Source organism: Python bivittatus, unplaced genomic scaffold (assembly GCF_059951505.1).
Source record: "Python bivittatus isolate LINGU-HERP-01145 unplaced genomic scaffold, Pbiv_v1 ctg000340_np1212, whole genome shotgun sequence".
Lineage (NCBI taxonomy): Eukaryota > Metazoa > Chordata > Lepidosauria > Squamata > Pythonidae > Python > Python bivittatus.
The window spans coordinates 9,399,143-9,425,238 of NW_028277056.1; the positions used below are offsets into that span (position 1 = coordinate 9,399,143).

The 26,096-nt window shown below is 40.7% G+C and overlaps 1 long non-coding RNA gene across 1 annotated transcript in view; it reads left to right on the forward strand.

Annotated features, from left to right (window-relative positions):
* The window catches only part of LOC112541705 (uncharacterized), a 30,006-nt gene continuing 3,910 nt past the window's right edge, over positions 1–26,096 (forward strand). The window contains exons 1-2 of the long non-coding RNA XR_003085675.2: positions 1–2,527; positions 2,950–6,714. This is a non-coding gene — a long non-coding RNA (uncharacterized LOC112541705). The remainder of the gene's footprint in view (positions 2,528–2,949; positions 6,715–26,096) is intronic.

Here is a 26,096-nt window from a genome sequence, read left to right on the forward strand (position 1 = left end):
GAAGTGCTGGGATCAACATATTCATCTAACTGGTGGTAAAGTCATGGTGGGGGGTGGGAATGTGGCCTGGCTATTTCACATATAGTCATTTGGGTTATTTGTCGTAGGGATGGGTGAGGAATGTCATTCTGGGTTTTGCTCCATTTGTCAATTTCGCACATTTGTCACACTTGCTTGTCAAGCTGGGAAGTTATGCTAATGATTTGTAGGTGTTTTGGGTTGTATTTCCCAAACATGAGAATTTTTATTTGCAATCTTATTTGCAAAATGTATGTATCAGTTTTGGTTTCACCCCCTTTTTTTTTTCATTTTTGTGCACCTGTCACGTACAGTTCTTCATTTTCTCATAACTGTAAATTTGTCAAACCTGAAATGTCAAACCTGAATTTTCTGATTACATGCATTTTGGTGCACATTTTCCCCAATATATGCCACTTTATTTATAATTTTGCCAACACTTTCCTTAATGTAATGCATACAATACATGATTTTCATGAACATATGCATTTTTATACAGAGTTCCCTTAATAGATCTATCATCAAATGGTAAATTGCACTGGAATTTGGAAAGTGAAAATTTCAAATGAGAGCTACATTTTTATTATTTGAAAATATGGCATTAAATAAATTCACATTCAATGCAAATACCCAAGTTTCTCCCTCATCACTAATTATTAGCAGCACTGCTTCTAGATATTAGAGGATTCTAGAGAAAGCCACCTTTAAGATTCCACCCTTTGGGGAATCTAACTTATCACCAGTAATGTCACCTGCTCCTTTCTTCTGCTCCTCTGCTCTCATCCTGTAGATGTGGTTTATGATGGTTTTGTGTCTATTGATGGCTGATTTGCCTGAATGCCAAGCTTCCAGGAATTCCCTAACATTTTTGGATTTAACTTGGTCTAGGATGTTCACAACTTCCTAGTTGAAACTATGGTTGAGTCTGTCCATGTGTTGTGAGCCATCAATAGACACAGCCACCAATAGACACATAGATCAGGCATCAGTAAATCACAGACACACAAATCAGCCAATAGACACGTAGAAATAAACTATTTACACACCTTTCAAAAGAGACAATAAAAAAGCTAAGAAGGAAACAAAAAGTCTAGAACACATCCTCTCCAGCAGCCTACACCCAGATAAGCAGGGATTAACTCCAGGCAAACAATCAAGCAGAAAACAATACCCTAATCAAGGGAATATCAAGGAGGAAACCACACCCCCACCAACACCGGCAGGGCAAGCTACTGTATAGAAACAGGGAGCAAACCCCACACTCACTAGCACTGATGATGAAGGGAATGAAACATCAGGAATGAAACATCTGCAAGCAAACAACCAAACTCAGAGAGCACGAAGGACTCCACATTTCCATCCTCAGCCCCAATGCCAACCCTTGATTCCTTTCGCTCCAGAGAAGGAAGAAGACAACCCGATGGCTTAGAGCAAAGGAATCTGGCTTTGCAATTGAAGATCTTTTGAAAACCAAAATTGCTATGTGTGGTTGGATTCACACATTGTGCTAAGCCAAATATCACCTTCTGCTTATTGAACCTAGCCATTGTGGTTTCTAAATCCATGCAGGGGCAGGCAACCTTTTTGCAACTGGGCACCACAAATTTATTTCCAGCACTGGGCACAATTGCAATGTGGTTTAGGTCACTGGAGGAAGAATTAGGGCTTGTGGTGAGAACTTTGCACTTTCTAAACAAATAGCCGTGTTGACCCTAAGTGGAGATCTAATGCTTCGTTGTTGTGTAGTGATAAAGAAGATGGATTAAGATCAGAGAAACCCAAGTTCAGGACTTTTGTTAGCTTCCTGGGGGATTGGGGTCCAGTTTCTATCTCTCAGCCCAACCTGGAGAAAAGGGGATGAAGAAAGGGAGGATGTCTTTCTCAAATATATTTTTATAAAGCACAAAATATTACACCAAATAATCTGAGTGATTTATTGATCTGTACCCTGCAGGTTACCACCTTATAAGTAAACATGATATGAAAACCAGATCATAGGGACTGTTTAACAAACCATAATTAAAACAAACCATGACTTAGATCTCTGTTCTTCTCCCTAGCCACACAATTGGAGGATGCCACAATTAATGTAGCATTTACAATTAATTGCAATTAATTAATCAAAATTAATGCAATTCATGCAGAATTGGTGCCACTACATTATATGTAGTGACACTTTTTGTGCCAAGAGGCTAACAGCATTGTCCTGGAGTTGAAGCTTTTAGGGAGAAGAGGCAGGACTTGTTAATCATCAGATTTTGAGAGATGATGGAAAGAGTCAAATGCAGGCTCAGTCCTGCCTAATCCAACCTTGAGAGAACATAGATCTGCAAACTGGAATCTCACTCTTCAGAAATGTTCTAGTGTTTTCTTATAGTTCAAAAAAAAAATTCTTGTTTTACAGCAAGGTTAAAGACCATGAACTCACAAGTACTGTGGACATACGGATGAAGATCCTATCAGTTTGAAGTAGACGTTGGTTACAAGGAGAAATATAATGAACTGAGGGGTAATGTGCACGAAATGTAAACAACAAAGTGGTCAAAAGAGTTTTAACTTAACTGGAACAGACAGCTGTTGCTCCTTGTGGATCACGGCTCAGTAACTGAGGATCCCAGGACATCTGGGGCCAGCTGAAATTTCTGGGATCTCATTGGATCAGGTGGCACCCAGGCTTGGCTAAGCATCAGAGGATTTTAGAATTTAAAGAGTCCTGGTGTATATTAGTTACAACCATGCTACTTGGGGGTATCCAAACTTGGTAGAATAGATTAGAGGGTTTGAAATGAAATGCTGGTGATGGGGACAGACACTGTCCTTTACTCTCTGACCATCTACATGAGATCAAAAGACTGCATGATTTACCCCATGTCACTTCTGGTACGGGAGGAATATAATTTTACGATGCCTCTTACTATTCTTGTTTCTCAGTATGAGCTTCATTACCAAGAAGGAAAGAAGATGATGAAGAAGGATACGTATCACCTGTATTTGCACACCTCACTGGACCACAAACTAGCCTACAGTGTTACATGAACTCAGTCTGTACGATTATTTTATGGATTCAATATGGCATGCAGACTTAGAAAACTGGATTGAATAAACCATGGTTAAATTAAGCCTGCAGATTATTTTAGTTGAATGGAATTATATTTATATCTTTATGGTACTTTTTAATGTTTATATAGTAGTTATCCTTATAACAACCTAACAAGGTAGAACAATGCCAACTTCCTAATTTATCAAAATGCTGGAGGGAGAGAAGCTGAAGAATGAAAGTTAGTTGCCTCTAACAGCCATGGAGAATTTGTGGCTCTTCAAATGTTGTAGGACTATATCTCCAAGCATCCTTCAAAGTTGGCCAAATTGGCTAAGTTGGCAGGAACTGGAGGATTTGAAACTCAGGAACATCTGGAAGCCCATATATTCTCCACCCTTGGCCAAAACCAGGCTTCCTCTGTCTTAGGTACTCTCTAGATGTGGGGACTTCAATTCCAAGAATTCTCATCAATGCCTACTGGCTTAGAGTCATGAATACCAACATTAAATATAAATGCAGGATTTTTATGTAGAGGTTGGCCCAACCTTCCTCAGTTTAGTGCTGCAGCTCTGAGAATGGTGGAACCTTCGCAGGAGGACAAACCTGCTTTATTCCCTGTATTATATAATTACATAGTTTATATATAAAACTATATTTTGCAATTAAACCATCCAGTTAGTCTTTCTACTTGCTATTTTACCTAAGCTCCAGGCTACATTCTTTTCATCTGGATAGGCAACCTTCTTCCAGAACCTGGGACCAACATTGCCTGGATTTTCTTGTCACTTTCAAAAGCTGCCTCTGATTTCAAAAGTGGTTTGCCATTGCCTGCTTCCTAGTGACTGAGAGTGACTGGCCCAAGGTCACCCAGCTGGCTTTGTGCCCAAGGTAGGCCTAGAACTCAAAGTCTCCTGGTTTCTAACCTGGTGCCTCAACCACTACACCAAGCTGATTGTCCAATGGTACATACTTAGGTAAAAAAAACAGGTAGAGAGACTGTCTAATCTTTGGAGTCAACTTCAAAAGTTGAGCATCTCCCATTTTTGAAATGTACTTTCCTAGGTAAAAAGTATAAATTTGAGCATACTTTGGGGATATATTTGGAATGATTGCAAGGATAATGGATACTTTTATATAAATAATTTCTCAGCTGGTTGGACCACCGGAAAGCTTTCCTTTGCAATTTGGCCAGACACACCATATTCCTTTTATAAGAGCAAAGACACCAGACCTTTTGGGAACTGAGAGATATTCACTACTGCAAGAATTAAAGAACAGGCTGTGCTGATTTTCCTTACAAAATTATTAAACTACCAACAGTTTGGTTGTGCAACAGAGATGGAATTTGCCCATTCTTTTTAATATGGAAACAAGAAAAAAAGTTTGTTAATCATCTATCTTGTGGAATCTTCCCCTTGGCAAAAGATCACAATGAAATAATTTTTCTGGGGAGTATTATTATTTTAGAAAACATATTTGTAAATCATTTAGACCAGGCCTGGAGTTAAGAGGAGAGGGCATAAAGTACCATTTTTTTTTTTTCTGGGATTGTGCTTGGATTTTGTCAATCACCACAAAATTAATATGCAAATAATATCCAAAATTGACCTAATCCTGCTAATCCTCAATTTGCCACCTGGATTAAAGGAAAACAGTGCCATCTTTGGTGGCTCACAAATAGCATCAGGAGTTACAATTCACAAAGTGCTTCCTTTTAAAAAGGTTCCTTCTGCAGTTCACAATTTCATTTTATGATTTATATGGTGCTGATCATGGCTTCTGGCATTTAGGCTCTGCTTAGAGCTTAATAGTGATTTTCAAGCTTTTAAAACAAAATCATATATTCAGTTATTCACAATTTATAATATACTGGAAAATGGTAATTTCTATGGCACTTCCATATAATAAAATCAACAGAAGCATACTTACATTCATTTTCATTTTTTGACAAACATTCATTCTTCACACCAAACCAGATACTACACCAGTGTTTTAGTTTCTTAACATTTCTCCACCCAATTCCCCATCTTTAGAAAACAAATGTTCAATCCAACCATCATACCATCTTTGATCCCATACCTCTACCATCCATCATGGCTTTGAACAATCAAGTTTTTTACAAAATGCTTTTCAGGGAGATGGAGAAAGTGTGGATTAGACAGCCAGCCTTAGTTGTACTCCTATCACAAACAGCATTCTCTTCTAACAATAATGGTTCTAGTGATCAGTCCGGGCACATTTTAACCAGCAACTAAAATCCAGTTTTACGTCAAGCATGCTCAAGCCATTCTATGCAAGGTAGGATCTATACTCTAGAGAATCCATTGCAAGCCAAAATACAGTTGACCACTTCCCATTAACTTCAGGGTGAATGCAGTGTACTGATACACACTCAGGCTGTTTCAACACTGACAATGAGATTTAGGGATCGAAGCTACAAATTTGTCATCCAACACAAAGGACAACACAGAGAGAGCACAGGAAAAGCAGTCACTGCCATTCCCATCTCCTCCCTTAAGTAATATCCTCACTGTACATAATGCTGGAGCTGGTCCTGCTAGTACCAAACTTTGTCCAGCTTTTTATTATTATTATGGTTGGTCACATAGTCAGCCAGATGTTTAGACTGGATTTGGCATTTTTATCCACCCATCGAGTCCTTCCCAAGGACTTGGGATAGGCAGAAGTTGTTGTTTGATGGTGTTAAAGGTATTGTCGCAGGATGTAAGCTGATGCTCCAAGTCAAGCTGCCTTTTGCAATTGACTGATGGTGACTTTGTCAATGTCGATGGTCTTTAACTGGTACTCCAGATGTTTTGGGATTGCACCCAAGGCGCCTATAACTATTGGTACTATCTTTGCTTTCTTTTGCCACAGTCATTCTACTTCTATTTGCAGGTCTTTGTATTTTGTGATTTTCTCCAGCTCTTTCTCTTCTCTTCTGCTGTCTCCAGGTATTGCAAAGTCCACTATCCAGACTTTTTTGTCCTTCTTATCAACAGTTGTTAAGTCTGGGGTGTTGTGTGGCAGGTGCTTGTCTGTTTGAATCCTAGAGTCCCAGAGCACTTTAACTTCTTCATTTTCTATTACTTTGTCTGTTTTGTGGTCCCACCAGTTCTTGCTTGCAGGCAAATGGTATTTCTTGCAGATATTCCAATGCACCATTGTGGCTACTTTGTCATGCCGTTGTTTGTAGTCAGTCTGTGTGATCTTCTTGCAGCAGCTAACTAGGTGGTCCACTGTTTCTTCAGCTTCTTTGCAGAGGCGGCATTTGCTGTCTATTGCTGTCTTCTCAATTCTGGCTTTATATGCATTTGTTCTTAAGGCTTGTTCTTGTGTAGACAGAATTAGCCCCTCTGTCTCTTTCTTCAACTTTCCTGCTCTTAGCCATTGCCAGGCCTTGTTGTTATCTGTTTTGCCTGCTAGTTTTTTTGTGTACTGGGCATGTAATACTTTGCCTTGCCATGTCTCTTTTCTGTTCTTCATTTGGCCTTTCTTGTAGGCCAGTTTGGTCTCTTTGGTATTCATTAAGCCTTCATGGTATACTAGCTTCAGTGCATCCTCTTCACTGTCCTTCAGATATTCTTCCAATGCCCTTTTTTCTTCTTCAACTGTCTGGTGCACTTGCAACATTCCACACCCCCCTATGCTCCTTGGTAAGTAGAGTCTGTCAATGTCGCTGCATGGGTGAAAGGCATGATTCATTGCTGTTATTTTTCTGGTATTCCTATCTAGGGCTTTTAGTTATTATTAGTATTAGTATCGTTTTCTGGTTTGCACTATTCACTCACTCATTCATTTATTTATTTTTTTAGTTCAGACATATTTTCCATCTGGCCCTGAGGCCTCTTAGCAATGCTCTTCAGTTGGCTAGATAAGGGGATTTGGAATTTAAAACATACACACACACACACACACACGGGAGGGGGGGGGAACACTTGGCCCCTGAAATGTTTCCTCATTAACCTTATCTTAAGCTTCTCTATCCCAGCCTTTTAAGCTCTTCTATTCTCCAGCAGTTCAGCATTTAATAGCTCTTGATAAAGATGTCTGGTTGGGAATGTATTTATATAGTAAGGTAGTTATATACAATGACCTTAAATGGTCATTAGATTTCTCTCAACTACCTTTCCCTGATGATTAGGACAATTCTCTTTTATGGTTTCCTTCCTTCCTTCCTTCCTCCCTCCCTCCTCCCTTCCTCCCCCTCTCCCCCTCCCTCCCCTCTCCTTCCTTCCTTCCTTCCTCCCCCTCTACTCCTTCCTTCCTTCCTTCCTTCCTCCCCTCTCCTCCCTCCCTCCTTCCTTTCTCCCCCTCTCCTCTCTCCCCTCCCCTCTCCTTCCTTCCTCCCCCTCTACTCCCTCCCTCCCCTCTCCTCCCTCCCTCCCTCCCTCCCTCCCTTCCTTCCTTCCTCCCTCCCTCCCTCCCTCCCTCCCTCCCTCCCTCCCTCCCTTCCTTCCTTGATGTAAAAAGACATTTCCAGCTTTAACCCATCCACTTTTGAAGCGCTTATCAAGGAGAAACAATAATATGTGGTTTTCAGCCTAGCGGCCAACAAAAGAGTCCAATCACTGTTCTCTTGGCACAGCAATGTCTCTTTTGCATGGCTGCCTTTTCTTTGGGAAAAGCGAATCAGCCTGTGATCAATGTACCTAGGCAGGGGACCTCAATACGCATAGGAGTAACAATTGTTTTATCCAAAGGATAGGCTACTTTATGACAATACCTGTGTCATATTTGAATGACAGCTACAATGCAGCTCAGAGAAAAGAGTTTTTGAGCTGGACTTAAATCAGAAGGAGTTTTGTGAGCTGAGCCTTTTAATAAAGTTTGTAAGTCAGAAAAGGTGCTACCTGACACCTGATTTTTAGCTACTATAGACCCACACAGCATCCCTCCTACAAGGAACTGAACTTTCTAAAAAGTCTCAAAATTTAAATTAAATTTAATGAATTAACATTAAATTAATATTAAAAAGGCTTAGCTGAAAATATCTACATTCAGGATGGGTGATTGCAGGAAAATCATTCAGGTTTTTTTTTACACTGCTGCCTTCAGTGAGCAGTGAGTTCATTCCCAGAACTCCCAGAATTCCCTAGCCAGCATTCTGTTTCCTGGGAATTCTGGGAGTTGAAGTCCACACATCTTAAAGTTGCTGAGGTTGGGAAACACTGGTTTAAAACATTAATTTCACTGCATCTCCAACCATATAATGCAATAAAGTCATTTCTAAAATATTATTTCTTGTTGAACAGGATATAATCTAAAATGTATTGAAATTTTTGTTTTTTTTTAAACACATATCTTCTTTTTCACTCATCTGTTAATGACAGTTCTGCAAGCCAGCATGCAAAGGATTGTTGTAGATTACATGGATTTGAGATGTTTTACTTTCCAGATTCTTGGAATTATTATAGTGCTATTAAATAAGGATTGAGCAAGTCAGAGGTAATCTGAGTCAGACCCTAGTCCAACTACTGACTGGCAAGGTTTAGTACCATTCCCACGGGCCTTCTTGAGCTTTGCTCGGCAATGCAAGGGGTTGAGCCAAGAGCTTTCTAAATGTGAAGCAGATGCTCCATCCCACTGATCCATGATTTCATAGCACCAACTGCATGGAGATGAACTCTACAAGTAGATGTTAGAAATGACATTAATGCAATTGAGTACCAGAGGCTGGGGGTAAACATGCAGGAAAAAGGCATTACCCCCATGAGTGATATGGATGGGGGCAGACATTTTTCTAATAACACACCCTGTTGGAACACATCAATAGGAAGACCACCAGGATACATACATCCTGGAGAAGAGGTAAGCAAAACCACTATTTTTCAGTTATTTTAATGCAGTTGTGGACATGGGCACCCCTGTCCGTAACGGATAATACCGAAACCAGTTGAGAAGACAAGGGACTTCAAACACAAAAAAACTTCCTGATAGTATACATCATTTGCTACAGAGTGGTGGGGATGAACGTCCTTGATCTTTCAACCTGCTGTGAATGCTTTAGTTTGGATTGGGGTTCCTACATAGAATGGGGGAGTTTGATGGGACAATCCCTATGGCCTCTTCCAAACATATAATTCCATAATAGAATAGACTGGCTCAGAAGTCAAGGATTTACTTTTCTCCAGTGTTTTTATGCCTGACTACATAACCCACTTACCAAGGATGCTTTGATTCGAATTTCCTGTATTGCAGAGGTTGGAATTGCCTTTCTCTTGATGTTCCTCCCTGCTCTAGAATCCTGTGATTCCTCCATTTCCTGGAGGCCCTTGGCTAGCCTACTGTTGGCTAGTTTGATCCCACTAGACTCTCACGTTCTCGAAGGACTTGCATGAGATGGCAGAATTATATTATCTACAGTGGTCGTGGAAATTAATGGCAAAGAGTCCCAAAGGCAACCACCCTAAAATAAAGAACAAACATAAAGGGGTGTCTGTAAGGCTGAGGTCAAAGAGGTCAAGATGGCAGCCACTACCATGCAATCAAAGCCCTGGCTCTTTTTTCAGGTAATAGGTCATATGTAAAACAAGGGGCAGGGCTTTAATTGTGCAGTAATGGCTGCCATCTTGAGTTTTGTGACCCTTATCACAGATGTCCCCGCCACTATGACTCCAATCAGTTCAGCTACATTTTCATCTTTCCATTTCCCTAAAAACAGTTTTCTTGATGTTGTCTTGTATCACAAGACAAGATTCGTGATGCAGCATTTTGCAAGCATTCCTTTTTGGTGCTCTGTGTGTATGGGATGTTCTATTTTATTCAATAAACTAGAACATTATGAACTCTTTATATAATTGTGAGGAAGGATATCATCCAAGATATAATCTTTCCCAAACTAGTAACCCCAGATGCATTGGACTTAGATTCCCCCAATCCTTTACGTGAAGACCTGTCTCTCTAGAGAAGGCTCTAATGCTGGGAAAGGTGGAAGGAAAGAGAAGAAGAGGTTGACCAGCAGCAAAGTGGACAGACTCAGTTACAGTGGTAACTGTAACCACTGGAAGATTTGAAGGACCAGGTTGGGGACAGATCGTCATGGAGAAAATCTGCGTGGTCATTAGGAGTCAAAAACGAGTTGATTGCACATAATCAATCTTCAACCAGCATGCCCAACAATTATGTATGAAAAATATAGGTCTGTGCTGCTGGATTTTGGGAGCTGAAATCATATGTAAAGTGGCCGGTTTGAAGAGAGAAAGCCTCAACTGAACTTAATGGGACTTTCTTTCAAATAGGCACAGAGACCTTTGCACTGTCATTGTCTGAATCCTGAAATTTGTGAAAACCAACAGATGGCTAGGCAGCTGATTCTGTAATGCTTCACTAGACCAGGGGGATGGGAGGAAACATTTACAAAAAACCAGATTTTCCATAAAGATCCCCAATGTCTTTATTATATCCCCAGAACTCCCTCTTGTGGTGACTGTAATTTCACTCCTGTTTTGGCAGATGGGGAGGGCAGCATGCTCAGACTGGCTTAAAGAGCATCCAGGAGACTACACTTTATATATCTTGTTCTTAAATACTACCTTTATTTATTTATTTGGGAATAAAGAAAGATTTTTCTGTTTTGTGGGGGCCCAATAGTGGTTTTTCAGCCTAGTACAGATGGGTTTCTTTGTTTTCTTTTCAACAAGAACATTTATGGAAAGAAGGATCTGACACAGTGACTCTTACATAAAGAATCCATAATTGTAAATGTTCTGGTTTGCAAAACAAACTATATCCATCAGATGAGTGAAAAATGTGGGGCACACAACTCCTTCCCACCCAGTCAACCCACTTGATGGCTTCCTAGACCAGTGGAAGAGACCCTAATTCCTCTATCTTCCCATCGGTGCAGTTTATTCTCTGCTGTAAAGCTTGTGCCTCTTAATGCTAGGGTGAGAGTTTGTGGCAGTAGGTCTGTGCACCTAATATTTTTTTCCTGCATGTGTCATGCATATCTCCCATGTTTTCATCATTTCTTTGGTGTGTGTGTGCGTGTGTGTGTGTAACATGCTCACTAAATCTTACTTGTTTCAGTGCTACCACGCCTGGGCTGCAAAACTCCAGATAATCAGGAGATGACAAGGAAGAGTTAGAGGGTTCTATACCTCTTCGGTTGGCATCTAGTGGTCATCTAGAGTCTTGCAGGTCTCAAGACCTTATTTACAATCACTATTTGCCACCCAGCCCAGCCGTTAGACAAAGAGACAGTTGCCTTGGGCACCAGACAGTGAGAAGTGGCAGTCTGCCTGGCATAGCCTAAGGCAACTGTAGCCTTCAAGAATGGTGCCAGCTTGCCATTCTATCCTTTTTGTATATGGAATGGGGAAAGTTCCAGTTTGTTCTTTGCAGTGGGAAAGAATATGACTAGGCCCGAATCATTTGCCTGTTAATCTGGGAGCAAGCCCACCTGAGTCAACGGGACTTATATCCTGAATAGAAAGATACAGTATTTGCACTCTAAATCTGAATCTAACCCACTGATTTTAATGAGTCTGCTCAAGATACAACTATATTTGGATCCAACTGGAGAGTAAGCCTCATGAAACTCAGTGAGGCTTTCTTCTGAGGAGATATTTATCTGAGCTGCAAACCAGCAGAGGATTTATGAGATACATAGGGGTAAGCAATACAATTTTGCTGTTAAAAAGTGTCTGTGGGTCCAGAGAGATGTGGCAAGGAGCAACGGCACAGAACATTTATGTCAGAATCCTTGCGATCAACCAACTGTTTTGCTAGTTTGCTTGCTTTGTTTCCGCCATTACAGTGATGGCGGGGAGGAAGGTTGAGAGGTTGACTGTTAGGCGCAGATGGACTGTTATCTGGTTCTCAGGAATGCCCAAGGTCGTACCAGCATGAGACCTGGAGAGAATCCTCGACATGCGCAAAAGAGATTCAAAGACAGAAGGAGGGAGGTGAAATGGGAATGAGGTAAGAATGAATTTTGGCGTGCGCAGGACTCAGTACCAGCTATGCTTTAGAACTGTGCACTACTTTCCAATCAATGAGCTTTTCTTTGAACCTGCATTGGTTTCAGTGGGAGTTGCTTTCATTGGGAACTGAGTACCACGGTTCTTACAGTTAATGTAATTAAATAAGAGGCATAGTGTAGATGGCACCAAATTTGGCGATGAAAATATTCAAAGACTGGGAGAAAAGCCAACCACACACTAGCTGATAGTAAGAGAGAAGAGGCTTCTAGAAGACAAAGAGAATGAATTTCAAATGTGAAAGGTTTTTTACTGGGAGCTTTCTTTGATGGCTCAATCCATGGAATAATTCTGTCCTGTTCCAAAAAGATCTCCTTTTTAAATTATTCATTTTGTGGGTGAAAAAGCTCATGAATTTTATGTAGCACTTAAAAAGAGCTGCCAGTTCACCTGGAATATGGAATGAATTATGATTATTCTCCAATTCCATTAATCATCTGGCACAGCTGATGCTAGCTGGTTTTCATCTTCATGTTTTAAGCTTGATCAAAGGGCTTTGGAATTGTAAAAGTAGTGTCCAATTATATATGAGGTGCCAAACAATGCTGATTTTTTTTTCTTTTACAACAGGACTATCATAATTTGCTCCAAATTTAGGCAGTCAAACTTCTTTTTAAATTCTCATGGCATTTGTACTTAGTGCCCCAGTAACAACTGCTATTAACTGTTAACTTCTTCCAAAAGTTTGAGATTTCTACAATCTCTACTTGCAAATCCCAGTATTTTGTCATCTTTTCCAATTCCTTGACTTCCTTAATTATTATTATTATTATTTTAATAGTATTTGAATAGAGCTTTGGAGTGTTCAAAGAACTTGCTGTGCTTTCAGGGGCTGTAATTCTTATCGTGGTCTCCAAAGTTAAGTCAATATTATCTTGCATATTGTGAAGGAGGGGAAGGACAACGAAGAGCTGCTTGCTTTTAAAGCCACTGAGTGATGGTGGAGTTCAGAATCAAGATGTTCTGATTCATTGCTCAAATACTTGGGAACTGCACTATGACAGCAGGCTGAAAACTGAGCCATTTTTCAATCTGTTGGTATAAATGCCTTTCCCTTCATCTTCAAATGTGGGAGAACATCTTTCATTCGTTAGCTCAGACTGTAAAGCCAGATTCCAAGCAAGCACCTAACAGGAGTTTGAAAGAGATTATCTTGGGGCAAAAATAATTTCTGGAGCAGGATTTAGAGTTGCTGCTAGGTTACGGTTGATACTTTCTAATTTATCTGCTGCTTTGCTGCATCAACTTATCCTTCCTAAGATTGCTTTCAATCTGTTAGGCTTCTCAGATCACTGCTGGTAAAGGGTGCCTTAAAAAAGCTTGCTTAGGACCTCTCAAAATCTGGACCATCAAGTATAAAATTTTATTTATGGTCAGAGCTCAATATTCTGTGTAAAACATCAAACAACCACTATGTAATAAACTTAGATACTAAAAGAGATTGCCTTCTGACATGGCACAAACTTTAATTATGCCTAGGGTTTTCTGTCTGCAGCTGTGTTTGAACAGTATTTCGCTATCTTTTTTGTGATTTTTAAGAATACATCAGCTAAGAGAAAAAAAAGAGATCTACAAAGATGACTGATGACTATATGCCATCAAGTTGTTGTTGACTCTTAGAAACCACATAGGTAGATTTTCTCCATGGCGATCTGTGCCTAATCTGTTCTTCCAGGACTCTCAATGGTGCACTCATCACCACTGTAACTGAGTCCATCCACCTTGCTGATGGTCATCCTATTCTTTCCTTCCACCTTTCCCAGCATCAGAGCCTTTCCAGAGAGCTGGGTCTTTGCATAATGTGTCTGATGTAAAATAATTTGAGCCTAGTCATTTGTGCCTCCAGGGAAAACTCTGGGTTTATTTGATTGATGATTCATTGGTTTGTTTTCTTGGCTGTCCAGTATTCTCAGGAGTCTTCTCTAACACTCAAGTTCAAAGGTGTCTGTACTCTTCCTATCCTGCTTCTTCAAAGTCCAACTTTCACTTTCATAGAGTGTCACAGGGAATACCATGGCTTGCACAATTCTGATCTTTGTAGGTATTGTTAGTCCTGCAAGGTAGTCCAGACAAGAAGCACAACCAGGAGTACGAGCTCTATCTTTATTGTAAGGTTACATTAACAGAATCTTGCAAAACTGAAAACATTTCTCCCCTCCTTCCCTTCTACTCTCCAGAAAACTAGGGAGGGTCTCTTCTGAAACATTTCCCACGTCCTCCCCCCTTCTGTTGGCTGAGATATATTTCACATGCCAGTTGTCCAGCCTGTGGCTGTCCCTCCTGTCTCCCAAGGTCATTCCCACATACCATTACAGCTATAGATGCATGTTAATTCAGAGCCCCATGTAGGGTACAATGGACAAGGGTACATCAGCAGAGCCTGTGATGATGGCAATTCATTAAGTCAGACAAAAGCAAAATTTCTTCCTAGGAGTACTTAAAGGTCTGTTCCAAAGGATGGTGTCACAGGGGTGGGGAGCAAGCCTTGCACGTGTGGTGTACTTGAATACATAAATTTGGGCACAATCTCTGTTGCAGATTTTCAATGCAAAATTCTGAAACACATTAATAGCAACTGAACCCCACTGAATCCAGACAGTTAGAAACCTAGTTGTGGTCTCAGAAAGCAAGTTTATTTACCGATGTTAAGGATGAGAAGAAACCATGGTGAGGTGCCACCAAAGACAGTGGTCCCCCAAAGCAAGACATGAGTGTGAGGGTCAGAATTAGACCAGAGCATTCTAAATCCATTGGATTGTTCTCCAAAGACGTTCTCTTCTTCCACCAACATCAGTGGGTTCTGATTCCTCAACCCTACTTTGAACGCTGCCTCTTGCTCTCCTGAATCATTAAAAAAATGTATCCTTGGCAGAAAGAAAGAGCCAAACGCACACCACTCTGACTTTCCCAGGGTGACAGAGAAAGCCTCTCCACTATTACTAGGTTTTGCATGTTTGGAGATTCTCCAAACTGCCACTGAAAAACAGAACCAAGTTTCAGTCAAGAAGTTTCCCATGTCCCACCTGTATCTCTAACTTCAGGACCAGACTGGCTATTCTTTTTCTTCAATTCGCTGGGCATTCATCTTGGTCGGATCCTCACCTGCTGAAGGATCACCAAGTCATACTTGCTCTTCAGATTTGCTCCGCTCTAGTCTCCTTAATGGCACCACCTGGGAAGATTTACAGCACCCAATGCAGATGTATTTCAGAAAACACAAGTAGGCGCTCCCGGAAATGATCACGGTGACAATAATGATCACTGTAGCGCTAAAGGCTGGTGATACTGTGCCTTCCAAGACTGAGTGGAATCCTCCTGTTGCTGAGAAAGTCGGCAGTTCGGTGTTCTCTCCTAAGGACAAGAGAAACACAACACTGTCTGACTGTTGCAATAGGACATTGCTCTCTCCCACATGGTCTCCACAGTTCTAGGACAGTAATAGGCAACTGAGGTGAGGGCCCTCAATTCAGCCTCTGATCCCCCTGGTGATGAGGAGGCCAATCCATGATGTCACTGGGTCATTGGGTCACCAGGTCACAGCCAATTTTTTTGGGGGGGGGTGCCTTTGGGTTTTTAAGGAGGAGAATGGAAATGGGAGACTTCTGGAAGGCATACAGGGCCTATATCCATCCTTATAATTCCCCCAAGAGGCTGAAACTTGCCCTGAGAATAGCAAGTTTTGCGGGGCTTTTAAGAAATTATAATAGTTTCCCTTCCAGAGGTCTCGTGCTTCACTTTTAATTTATTTTGTGCTCAGAGTCTCATATGAGTGGGTGCTGTAAAAGCTGAAGGAGGAAATGAATGATGAATGCATACATATATACATACATACCAAAAAAGTTTATCTCTGGAACTTGCTGATTTTTGACCACCCATTCTTAGGGTGCTAGGCCCACAGACTGTGGGTTATCCTCTCCTAGAATAGAGTTACAGTAAATTGAATTTAGGATCTACTGGATCATGGAGAAAATCTGTCTATGTGACTGTTAGTAGTCAAAAACGACTTCATGGCACATAAGTCATCAATTAAGGTCTACTGGAAGAGAAGAACATAGTAGGGCAGAGATGTGAAATGATTTGTTTCTGGGAGTTAGACTTTTCTTAATGTCCTTTGACAACCATTGGACGTGTGGTTGGTGATTTCATGACATCCCCAAAGTGATGTTTTTGGATGAAACATGAATTTGCACAGAACAACCATAAAGTCCAGGCCAGGTTAATATCTGAATTGACTGATTATTCACTGATTAGTGACTGATCATTAACATATTTCCCATGTGATATCATGAAATCCCCAAAGTGAATGGGGCCAAAATGTTAGCTCACATTAAAACAAAACAGCTATGGTAGCCCAAGATCAGCATTAATGTGATTGAAAGAAGAACATGTCAAACATATCTAGAATAGTCTTCCCAAAGATGCGGGATCTTCAGATGTGTGGACTTCAATTCCCAGAATTCCTCAACCAGTAACATTGCCATGGCTGAGAATTCTAGTGGTCCATATCTGCAAGTGCTCAAGTTGCAGATATGGTTAATCTAGATCAGCATTTCTCAGTGTTAGCAACTTTAAGATGTACGGACTTCAACTCCCAAAATTCTCCAGCTTAAAGTCCACACATCTTAAAGTTACTGAGGTTGAGAAACGCTGATCCAGAGTGACTGATTTCAGTTGATGTAGCTTTACTTCTATTTAAACCCCAATTAAATCAACTTTACTTTTGTCCTGCTGCCCCCCCCCCCCACATTTTAAGGGGGTGGCACCATTGTGCAATTCAAAGAGTAAATGGTCTGAACATGAATTCTGGAAAGTTGCCAAGTGGGCAATGTTTGGGGGAGAGAGCAAAGGACGGTCGAGCACTCCCTTTTGGGAGACTGATCTAGACCCTTGTTGGGAAGGTTAACAGTGTGAGATGGTGGGAAAAGGGACAGGAACTTTTCATCCAGTAGACATTGTAGGAGGAGAACCAGGTTAGCCCAAAATCAATAGTTTGGAAACATCTTTTCAGACTAGCACATTTTAATAAAAGGCATATGCTTTTTGTGAGCAAATGCATCTGATGAAGTGAGCTAGAGTTCACAAAAAACTTAATAAAATGTCTTAGCTGAACAGATGCTCCCAGACTCCTCCTGATTTTTGATCCATACAAATCTCTATATTTATCTCTACCTTGATAGCCTTCCTCCATTAGGCAACCACGTTCATTACTTTCACAGCTGGACTTGCTTTTAACCTAGACAGAAGGGGGAAAACAGGAAAAAATAGCCTTTTCCTGAGCTTTTTGGAACTCCAGCGTCTTGCTGACCCCTAAGCTATGTTTTCCGAACTCAGCCTCAGATCTTTCCACCAGCCAATTTGTTCTGCAGGTCCTCCTTTCCAATCCTGCTGAGTTCTCGGTGGCAGATTCTTCCCAGGACTGTCTCTCCATCTGTGCCTGGATTCACACACCTACACTTCCTCCATTGCCCAACAGATCTGTGTTTTTAAAGATTTTCACCAGAAGGCAGCTGTGCCTGCTCTCTGGTGTCTTAATTAGGTAGGACACTTCTTGGTGTCTTTGTGACCCTTTGCATGGTGTCGGCAAATAGACAAAAACCCCTAACTTTGATTTTGAGTACAATGACCATATGTCCTTTATAAGCCCTTTGTTTCAAAAAGCGGTCCTTTCAATTTATTTTTCAAAAACTCACTTTTGTACTTTGTTTTGGTCATTTCACTTTTACTGTACAAATGGTACCACTTCATGTACAGTCCGATGGCAGAAATCCTTTTTATTACTTGCTTCTTATAACTTCATAGTTTTTTCTGCTTTTTGGATATTTTTATTAGAATATGCATTTTTGCAAAGTTTTTCTTGGTTTTACTCTTGACTTTTCCTTTGTAAAGCAACATTATAAACATAAACAATTTTTATTTTTTTTATCCTTATGAACCTCTTTCCGATTTGCCCCTTTTTTAGGTTTGTCCTTTATTTTTTCCAAGAAAATATGGTCACTGTAATTTGGAGATTAATCTGGGACCTTGAGACGAATTTGCAACATCCATGTCCATCAAGGCAGCTCTCCCTAACACAAACCCTCTGTTAACCCTCTGCACTTAGGCAACAAGTTCAATGGGAGGAAGTTAGTATAACTCCAAACAACCCAAGGGCTGTTTGGGATCAAAACTAACCCACTCTAATTTTCAATGTTGAGCAGGTTAGGTCAGTGGGCAGCCTAACTTCCTAGTGCACCAGTTAAGCTTCAGTCTTGTGCAAACACAGCAATGGCATCAGAAAAAACTCCGCCCTGCAACTGGGCAACAGAATCCGATTCTGAAAATTAAAAGGGAGCCCAGCGGTGGTGCAGCCCTCAAAGATTCAGAAAAAGACCAGGGTGTGCAAATCAGCAGAAGGGCAAATAGAAGAGTGTACTGAATATAAAGAAAGCAAAGGGCATGACGAGAATGTAATATCCAAACGGACAATTTTCAGGGGTGGCAGACTTCATTCCACGATGTAATCTTTCCCCAGAGTGAACAGAACCACGCCAGATGACATTGCAAGAAGAATTTGATTTTCAGTTCCCTGAGTACAGCCTCTAAGTGTGTGTGGGTGTGTATTTGTGGGTGGGGTGGAGAAGCAACCTTTTGGTGTCTGGAGGCCACAGTCGGCAGATTAATTATGAACATTATGAAAAGTAGTAGCTGTTGGTTGATATAGGCAAGGCTGGATTTTTCTTTCCTTCTGGAGATAGGGAGATTTGGGTTGCAAACAGCATTAAAGCAATTGAAGGAATTATACTAGTCTCCTGCCCCCGTATGCCAGGAAATTGTATTTCTAATTTCCAGCCAGAGGGTAGGCAGAGTAAAGGGGACTCTGCAAGCTGCAAATAAAAGAGTGTTTGGGCTGAAAACGTTTTTAGATAAACTACAGGCTGGAGAATTGGTGAGATTGCAGTGCGCTTTTATTTATTTACCTCCTGCCATTTTACTGAGTGCTCAAGGCAGCTTTTGTGGGAATCTCCATTTGTCCCCAGAACAACCATCCTGTGAGGTAGGGTGGGCTATAAAAACAAGTCACCCAGTGAGTTTCTGTGGCAGAGGGTGGACTTGAACCTGGGTCTCCCCAACTGAACACTTTAGCGATTAGACCATCCTGGCTCAAAGTTAAATATATACTCACAAATTCAACTTTTGTTGAAAAAGATAAGCAGATTGGATTGGGGGAAAAAAAAAGATTTAAAACAGGGTTGTGATTACAACTGGAGTGGCTATAGAAGTCGAGAGAGAGAGAGAGAGAGAGAGAGAGAGAGAGAATGAACTTCCATTTTTATGCAAATTAAATAATTCACTGATGACATGGTAGCTGGGGAAACCTGCTTCTATCTAGACTACCCATGGCTTGTAGTCATTTGAAAAGATAGATCAATCCAGATAAACTGGTAAACTGCAGAACGATGTGTAACAGGTTGATAGCAATAATTTTCACTATTACTAACATCCTAAAAGGTGCACTAGACATGGGTTGATGGATCCTTGGATTCTGCAATCAGAAAGTGGATCCCAGTCCTGCTTTAGAAAGTCTTCCTGACTTGTTTTAGAAAAAATGGTAGGCTGGGGACAAAAATAATATTATGCAAAGTCACAGAATGCCTCAGAAATGTGTGGAGTTATGCTAATGGGCGACGTGAAAAAGGAGGCTTGGAAGAATGGTGGGTGAAAAACTTTATAAACCGAGGAGTCTCCAGAAAATGAATGGAAATAAGAATAAAAGTGAGGAAATGACCTGAACTGCAACTCAGATGAAGGAATGCCGGAAGGCGTACTTTACAGTGCTGGTGATATGTCACTGGAAGTGAAGCTAATGCTGTAAATGTTTATGTCCTGAGAAACAAAATGATGCAGATGAAATAAAAAATGTTTGAAAAATAGTACGGCTGAAGGTTTAGACACATAACTGGAGACTTGTTAAACATGGGTGAGATTTGCTTGCAGAGTGGCTGTGTGGGTTGTTTATTGTGATTGTGAAGATGGCATCTGCGCCTGGCAATGAGAAGAATGCTGTTATCATTCCCCTATTCAAAGGGAAAAGGCAAAAACTGCAGGGGATTTAGCTTATGAAATTAACTGGGAAGGTGGTGTTTAGCAGAATTCAGACTGAAGGGGGACCAGAGGTCAGATTGAATGAAACTGGGGAAATGCAGTGCAACTCTACACTGGGCAGAGGGTGTGTCTATCAAATTATTGTTCAACAGGCCACTGCCCTAAGTATGAATGTTAAAAAGAAAGTTCATTCTGTATCTGTTGATTTAGAGAAAGCATTATCTTAACGGGAATAGGCTTGAATTATTTCATATTTTATATGAACACGAGGGCTGCTTGCTGGATGTAATAAGATGTGATAGAAGAGAATCATGCATTTGAGTAAATAGAATGCTCGCTGAATATTTATCATTGCACAGGGATTGTTTAGCATATTTATGGATAAAAATATAAGGAATGTTTATGCCTGTGATTAGGGGTATATTGAATGGCAATGTGAACATTCGTTGATGGAGAACCTGAGTAATTTTCTGCAAACAGATGTGTGGCAGCCAGAATAATTTACTCTGATGGTCTCAGGGTTAAAGGGTTTGTGTGTACGTGTCAGCCTTGTGAGGTAGTCCAGACAAGAAGCACATCCAGAAGTACTAGCTCTAACTTTATTGTAAGGTTACATGAACAGAATTGTGCAAGTCTGAAAGGACATGGCTCCCCCCTCACCTTTATAGCTTGAGAAACTAGGGAGGGTCCCTTCTGAGACATCTGCCATGCCCCCATTCCTGCTGCAGGTTCAGCTGCCTCTTATCTAACCATTGTCTACTCTGCAGCTCTTCTCCTGTCTCCCAAGGTCATGCCCACATGCCAATACAGTGTGTGTGTATGCCAAAACTAGGCTCAGTGTCAAGTAGTCCCCAAGAAACTTGTGCCTGATTAAAATGCCTGGATACAGACACATCTGCCTTGTAAGTGAAAATCTGTAAAGGCAGAAATCTTAAGCAACAGAACAGGGAGTTGTTGGCCATGTCTGGAATTGTTTTGTACAGCATGGACTGGAGGGACCTGGTGTGTCAAGGAACAGATGGAAGACGAATCTCCAGTTGGAGACAGAGCAGGGGCTAGCAAGACCCAAGGGAGAATTGTTGAGAAAATCTGCTGGTTGAAAAGTCTGTAGCTTTTGGAAGATTTGTCAGCAAAATCAGTCTGACAAAGGTGCTGGAATATAAGAAACCCAGGAAAGAATTATTTTTCCCTCTTCCCACCCCAGGCTATGACTCACCCCAGAAGTATTAAGAGAATCTACATGAGTCAGTGTGTGTGCGTGCAACAGATAAGAGACTCTAAAAAGCTCTATTTGGAATTGTCTGCGTAAAACTGTATTGTATGTATTGTTTGTTAAGCCAAGGCCAATTTAGAGGAGAAGAGCGAGTGTGTGTTGCTAACCATAATTAATTCCAAATTACCACGGTTTAGAACTGTCGTGATTCATGAGCTGAAAATGCAACTGATCTGCAAGCTCTAGTAATAAATGTCAAGGAGCAGAATGGAAAAATGGGACTAAGATGACATATAAAGAAGACCAAACTAATGACAATCGGTACAGCTACCACCCTGAGAACTTCAACTAACAATTCCTTTCAGACTCAACTATCAACAGTAAATGAACCAGCAGTCAAGAAATATGCTGCAGATTAGCACTTGGTAGGGCAGCCACGAAGGCCTTGAAAAAGATATTCAAATGCTGTGATGTGTCTCTACTACAAAGATCAGAATTGGGCAAGCCATAGTATTCCCTGTGACACTCTATGGAAGTGAAAGTTGGACTTTCAAGAAGCAGGACAGAAAGAGTCTTGATGCTTTTTAAATACTGGTGTTGGAGAAAATTGCTGAGAATACTGCGGACAGCCAAAGAAACAAACAGATGGATCATTGTACAAATCAAGCCAGAGTTCTTACTCAAGACACAAATGACCAGGCTCAAATTATCATATTTTGGACACATTACATGAAGACCTACACTTTGGACAGTCTATGATGCTGGGAAAGATGGAGAGAAAGAAAGGCAGCAGCCAGACAGATGGATTCAATTACAATGGGGACAGGTGCACTGTTGGAAGACTTGAAGGACCAGATTGGGGTCAGATCCTCCTGGAGAAAGTCTGTTTATATGATTCCTAAGAGTCATCGCTGATTTTGATAGTGCATAGTCAGTTGATCAAATGAGTGGTGAGAAACAAGAGTTGAACCCTTTCTCTCAAATTCCCTAAATGGCACCATGCTAAGGAATACAACATTGCTCTACTCTTGAAAAGTTGTGGGCAAAAGAATTTTGGCTGATCAAATCCCTTTTTTTTTCATGATTACATGGTGATGCATGCTTATCAAATTCATATTTGAAAAAGAAAAATGAAGTGGTTCATTCATCAGAGAAAATGGTCTATTAGATATGGTCTAAGTGGTCTGTTCACAGAATAGACTATGAATAGTCTATTCATCTATTCAAAGAATGGGGACATCCAGGTTAAATAATAATAAGCATTTTAAAAAGCACTTTTCCAACTATACACCTATAATATAATGAGTGTGTGCATATGTAACAAAGAGACACCAAGAAGGCAATAGCTGGGTGCTTTCAAAAGAATGAATACATTTTGAATTCCAGCATCAGGCACTTTAGCAAGCAGAGATGCAAAAACATTCAGCATTTAAATAAAAAGAGGGAGAAGTAAAATCTCATCACAGATTGTTGCAGAGAGACTATAGAACTGTAATGAAGTGTGTGTTTAGCAAAAATGTTGCCTGTGGAGAAGGAGGAGGGGAAAGAAAGGAATGAAAAGCAGGCTCAGAGTGGTCATTTGTATCTGCAGATGTTTCAAAAGGGGAAGGCAGTCAGAACGATGTGAGCATCAGGAGATCAGTCCAGCAGACCACAGTAAGATGACATTTGGAAGGCGGCATTGAGAAGATCCCTGCAACAGGGAAGGTCAAAGGCTAAGGCTGAAAGGAGAGGTTATTGTGAGACCTGGAAGACCTATTAGGGCAGGGTTTCTCAACCTTAGCAACTTAAGACATCTGGACTTCAACTCCCAGCATGCTGGCTGGAGGATTCTGGGAGTTGAAGTCCAGACATTGCCAAGGTTGAGGAACACTGCATTAGGGGAATTGGCTGAGCTCAAACCTGGAAAATCAAAAACCTGTAAGAGAGGAAATTTGATATTGGAAAGAAGAAAGGAAAGCAGACCAGAGGCTGCTGAGGGTATGCTCAGGTTAAGAACACGGTGGCCTAGTAGGGAAAAGAGAATCCTTATTCGCACAAGACCTTCTAGCCCATGTGGAATCTGGACATGTAATGAGATCCAAGAGGGAAGGCTTCTTTTGGGGAGCTATGCCAAGAAAACATCATTATCAGGGGCCCTGGGGGCGAGCCTCCTCAGAGATAGTCCTTCTGTTCTGGAACAGTTTACCCCAAGAGATGATGACATCATCCCTATTAGTATACTGGAGGTCCAGGAAGACCCATCCTAAGACCCACACAGCTGGGCAGGATCCAGGAAGCAAGATCTACACAGACTTCAATAAGGTGACTTTGACACTAGCATTTGGGCTCAATGCAGAATCTTGGGAACTGCAAGAGGAATTTCCAAGCTTCATTTATAGTCAGTTCATTAGGGTGGAGTCTCTCTGAATGCTTTGAAGTGCTTCTTCCCTGGTTTCTTGCCACCTAGCTGACTGCTGGTTATGAGATAAACTGTCAACTGACTCATCCAATCAAGATTCATCTCTTGATGGTTGATGTCTGCTCTCCCTACCATTCCTTTCCCCACCTGGAGGGCCTATGGAGAAGGAATGGGAGGATGATCTTAAAGAAGTGGGATCATGAGGATGACTCATTGGGTTCATTGTTATTTTTTTCTTTGTTTTAGATTATATGTTTTAATCTTAATTACCATACTGAGGTTTGTAAACTGTTCAGATTTCACAGGTTGATGCAGCCTGTGCAATCAATCAATCAGTCATAACATGCTTAAGTAGGTCTTGGAGAAAGGTAAGGGTGGCTAGAGAAATAGTGAATTGGCTTAAGTACTACTTAGCTTTATATATTCCTTTTTTTAAAAAAATCTTGTTATAATGCATTTATTAAAGTATGAAAAGGAACAGAATAAACAACTACATAAAAGAAAAAAGAAAGCAGAGATATAGTGGGTAAAGAATAAAATATCAGTAAACAGAGTGGTAAAATTTAAAATTCATTATTTCATTTATTCATTTGGTGTATAGAAACTAAGTTCATTACACCTTCTTAAGAAATAACTAGAAATCACTATAAAACTCTAAACATGATATTAATATTGTTGTCACCACAATTTGTCATTGTTCTAAAGATGGATGCACTTAATTGTGTAAAGGGGAAAGAAAAAAAGGGGTGGGGAGGGAAAAAAAAATTGGGACACTGCATATATAGTTTTAAATTTTCTTCCATTGCATCCAACTGATGATTGCATCAACATATTTATGAACACTGAAATTGCTTCTAATTGCTGTCTTTACATAAATTATTTCCCCCTTAAAAACCATTTAACTCCTTTAAGTACCTCAGTTTGCCTTGTTGGGTGATATACGATATACTGGGCAATCATTCTTGCTTAAATAGCTTTATGTATTCCTGAACGTAATCAGAATAGAGAAGAGTAAAGGATAGAAGGCAAGGTGACGTTTTTTCTCAATCAAAAAGCCTTCTCCATTTCATAGACCTTCAGGATAGGTTCACACACCAGGCTATTTTTTTAGTATTCCACTAGTAAAATAAAATGAACAGCCTTCGACAATACAAAATGAACAGCATTTCTCAACACTGGCACATCATGCAAACTCTATTCACATGTTTTCCATTCATGTATTTTTATTCTAGCAATCACACAACCTCTTTATACACACCTTATTCATGTCACATCCACTAGCATGTTTCCCACACCTGAAAAATGCTCTCCTGTTGCTATTAGGGTTTAGAAAAGTCTCTACAACAGGGTTCCTCAACCTCAACAACTTTAAGATGGGTGGACTTCAGCTCCCAGAATTCCCCAGCCAGCCATGCTCTGGGGATTCAATTCTGGGAGTTGAAGTCCACCCATCTTAAAGTTGCTGAGGTTGAGGAACCCTGCTCTACAAGATCCACTGGAGGCATATTAAAGTTACATTTTAGAGGGGGGTGAGGGATCAGTGGAAGTTTTCAAGCTGGTTTGCCCTTTCCTCTCCAGCAACACCTTCCCCCGATCCCCTCAGTCATTCTTATCTTATTACTGGTTAGCTGCTGATTGAATATTAGAGCTTTTTAGGGCTAGGAAGAAAGGGTAAGACAAGACCTGAGAAAGGAATCAGTAGCCTGCATAGACAGATGAGGATCCCATGTCGTCATGGGGAACATTTGGTCCAGAGGTCCCTGTGTATGAACACAGCTAGCTGTGATTTATTCCACAAAAGATGCTTGAATGAACCTTGGCTGAACTACATCATTTGCACATTAAGTTAGACCCCTGGTCCACCTAGTTCAGAATTGCCAACCCAGATTGGCAGTGACTTTCCCCTGTTTCAAGTAGGAAATCTTCTAGCTGAATCTGAGAATGTCTACATGATAAACAGGTGTTGTCCTGATGATCTACAGTCCCCCTGGGGATTTGGTGGATTGTTATAAATTTGGGGCAACTCATGTTAATTATAGTTACTTAATCTATAGGCTGCTTCAGTAAAACGTCTATTTATATTTGGGCGGAAGGGACACCTGTTGAATTTACTCCACTAATTTATGTGAATTGCAGAGCCATGTAATGGACGTTTTTAATTTTGTACCAATTTACAACTTGCATGTAATTTTGTTGGTGGTGATGGTTTTGTGCTTTTGAGTCCTAATGACTGCCTTCTGTTCAGTCGTTAAGCCGTGTCTGACTCTTCGTGACCCCATGAACCATATTGCGCCAGGCCTTCCTGTCCTTCACTGCCTCCCTGAGTTTGCTCAGTTTCATGCTCATTGCTTCAGTGAT